The sequence below is a fragment of the Octopus bimaculoides genome, chromosome 19 (assembly GCF_001194135.2).
Source record: "Octopus bimaculoides isolate UCB-OBI-ISO-001 chromosome 19, ASM119413v2, whole genome shotgun sequence".
Classification (NCBI taxonomy): domain Eukaryota; kingdom Metazoa; phylum Mollusca; class Cephalopoda; order Octopoda; family Octopodidae; genus Octopus; species Octopus bimaculoides.
In genome coordinates, this window is record NC_068999.1 from 10,126,008 (window position 1) to 10,130,094 (window position 4,087).

Consider the following 4,087-nt stretch of genomic DNA (forward strand, 5'->3'; position numbering starts at 1 on the left):
GATTACCAGACCGGGCGTTGTGAGTGTTTATTGAGCGAAAACACCTAAAAGCTCCACGAGGCTCCGGCAGGGGATGGTGGCGAACCCTGCTGTACTCTTTTACCACAACTTTCTCTCACTCTTAGTTCCTGTTTCTGTTGTGCCTGTAATTCAAAGGGTCAGCCTTGTCACACTGTCACGCTGAATATCACCGAGAACTACGTTAAGGGCACACGTGTCTGTGGAGTGCTCAGCCACTTGCACGTTAATTTCACGAGCAGGCTGTTCCGTTGATCTGATCAACTGGAACCCTCCACGTCGTAAGCGACGGAGTGCCAACAACAACAACAGGGGTCAATGAATGAATAAATAAATACAATAGAATACAATACAATACAATACAATACAATACCAGTCAGCCCTGACGATTGATGGTATCGAGGCATCTACTAAAAGCTCTTAGTATTGGATGGCCTTGCAGTAATTTTCCGTCTCCTTACGTTTCGTGTTTAAGTGGCGCCGATGTCGAGTTTCCTTTTTAAACTTATCAGGTTAATTTTGGCTGTGCGGCAAGAAGCTTGCTTTCCAACCATATGATTCCGGGTTCAATCCCACTACGTAGCATCTTGAGCAAGTGTTTTCTACTATAGCCTCTAGACGACAAAAGCCTTGTGAAAGGATTTGCTAGACGGAAACTGAAAGAAACTCGTCGTTTATATATATATATATATATATATATATATACCTAGACACACCTTCGTATGTGTGTATGTGTGTGTTGGTGTGTGTGAATGTGTGTGTGACCACCACTACTTGACAACAGTTGTTCGCAATTTTACGTTTCCAAAACATTCTGAGTTCAAATATCAACTAGGCAGGTTTTGCTTTCATCGTTTCGGGACCGACAAAACAAATACCAGCTGAATACTGGGATCCATGTAATCGACTTCACCACCCCCTCAAATTTACTGGCCTTGTTCCAAAAAATAAAAAGAATTACTTCGTGTGGTCTGAGAAATTCATTAAGTGATAGGTTTCCTTGGAGAAAGAATTATTTACTACCAGGAAATAGCAAATACTTCCACTGTATAAATGTATTCAAGGTTAAAAACAAACACGTCCAGAGTTCACAAACACTGCATGGGATTGCCCTAATGATGTTTACAGGTCCTAACATTGCTATTTTCTGGAACAGGCACAAGATTACTCTTATAAGCAATTTATTAATGCTGCTAACAGAAATGACTGTCTATCTTTCTAGTTATACCAATTATGAATGTACACATTCCTTAACTGTCACGGTGTTTTTGGCTCAAGAGCTAGCTTAATGTAACTCGTTAGAATTTCACGTCGTTTTTACCCTATATTAAAACCATCTGGTATTGCTATGTTGATAATTAATGATACCCTATTGTCATATCTGTAATGGCGAATGATGCTATATCTGTAATGAACCAATGTTGCATTATTTGATTGACTGTATGTTAAATTCCCGTACCATTATCACGTTGTTATTCTCTACACTAGACGGGAGTTCATACGTACGATTCCTGAAGAGCATTTTCTTTAGTTAGTTAAAACTTCGTGCTGGATCTTTGTTGAGTAGCTTGACTACGTTGTTGTGTTTCCAAGCACATAGTTTCGGAATTAGTATGACATCGTGACACAGCGTGGTATATTATCTCAAAAAATACTCCCCACAGCTGACATTTGCCATTTATATTAGTTTCTTTTTTTGGCACAAGGCCAGCAATTCTGAGGTGCGGGTAAATCGATTGCATCGACTCCAGTTCTCACCGGTACTTATTTTATGGACCCCAAAAGGATGAAATGGAAAGTCAACCTCGGTAGAATTTGAGCTCAGGACGTAAAAACCGCTCCACGTTTTACCCAGCAGGCTACCGATTCTGCCAGCTTACCCTTTGTTTGTCACCTATACCGTTACTCTAGATGCTAAGGTTATTCTTTGCAAGTATCTAGTATTCAAAAGTGTGTATTTGTATTGAAAATAGGTTTAATTTTGCTACCTCATCAGACTGTATTTGCTATTCAGTCAGAGTCTTTTTATTAATACACTGGGCCTCAATTAAGTGAAAATATTGGCCAGAAAAAGGCGTGTCTTTACGGTTGTCCACCATGGCTCACAACAGCAAAAACAAACATCAGTGTGATCTTCTGATGATGCTCTACATTCAAAATAATGCGATGTTTGACTTACAATAAAAAAAAACATGAGTTCGTTTCCTGGGCAGGACGCTACATCTTGAACATGGCTCTGAATTTTACTTTTACGTTACTCGATTCTACACAGTAGGTGACAGCGAGTGCAACCTTCTCTATCTGGCTCTCAAATCCTCGATGTTCCGCTGTTTCAAAGATGGGGAAGCCGATGGGTGTTTATGACTTCGTGCGAATACAAAAGCAGTTGAGAGAATTATCGAAAGCATGGTACTCGCTATCAAGTTTAGTCAAAAGAAATGAACTCAGTACTTTTGTTTTTTAATTTGGCATATATTTTATCGGTCTGTATTGCTGAACCTCTAGGTTACAAGGATGTAAACTCACCAAACTGATTGTCAAGCGGTAGGATGGTGGATGCAAATCCAAACACCAAGGCACACAAACACACACACACAAACACCAACAAACCCATATATATAATGAGATTCTACATAGTTTCCGTATACCAGATTCACTCACAAAGAATTGGTCACTCCAAGGCTCTAGTAGAAGACACTTGCCCAGTGTAATGTGCAGTGGGAGTGAACCTAAAATCACATGGTTGCAAGGCGAACTTCTCCCCCGTGCGAGCGCCTGAAATTGTATAAGTTTATCACATATGTTCTTATTCGCTGAATCTTTATAGGAGACATCGATACGTAACTGTCTGGGAATCGATTGAAGAATTCATACGCAGTGTTCTCTTGTGCTGCTAAACAATATGTAAATTTTCTGTTACATATTTTCTTCAATGCACCGTTCTTTGGTAGGTGAGATGCTTTTTGTTACTACTACCTTATGGATTGTTGGTGAGTAGAAGGGAAAGTAGGTTATCTATGTGATCGCTTACATTTTGGAGTATTTTCCGTGCAATAAGATGCCAGATATGTCTAACGTTTCGGGCTTGTGTCCTTCATCAAGGAAAACACATTAGAAAGAAGAACGTTCGTAATTTCTTTACTGGAACCCTGCATAAAGTTTTTACTACAATATCACATGGAAATGTTTTGGAATAGACGTTGATGATAATGTGGGTAGTATTTTCTTATTAATAAAGCACAGTTCACATGTTCTCTCAAAACATGATGGCTTGGTGATATTCTTTTATTAATCAAGTATTCAGAACGAAGTGAAGACGCGTGGCATTGTGTCAAAGTGTTCGGTTCAAAATTTTAAAGTGGTGACTTTAATTCCTAGACAAGTTGGCGCGTATTTTCTCATGACCAAAGTAGTTAATTTCACGTTTGTCTGGTCTATTTACCTGTAACGAATATCAGCCAAAGTATAGACGAATCCGTTCTCTTTCAGCTATCACGTCTTCGATGCTCCGCTTGATATAGAGTGAGCAGGCCGAGAAGGTGTGTATATCTGTTCGTGATTATATGACTCACCCAGAGCAATTACCCGTACATACAAACAAACATTTACACTCACCCACTTATAGACACATATACAAACGCATACATACATGAATGTACAATGAACTTCTTTCAGTCTCTGCAAACCAAATCCATTCACAAGTCTACGTCAGGTCTAGAGTAATAAGAGACGACACTTGCATAAGATGCCGCGCAGTGGGACTGAACCCCAAACCATATATTGGCGAACAAAGTTTCTAAAGCATACAGCCATACATATACAGAAATACCGACATATAGAGATGCTTACATACAAAAATATGTATTTGTACACATGTGTGTGTGTTTGTGTGTGCGTGCGTGTATATATATGCATATATATATACATATGTATATACATATATACATAGGAAGAATTCACAAAAAAAAAAAAACAAGATGAAAACAGGTGGTGTAGAAAACAAACAGATATATTAGTAAAACGCTCGGGAATTGAAAAAAGTCTTTAACGTTTCGAATACAAATATATA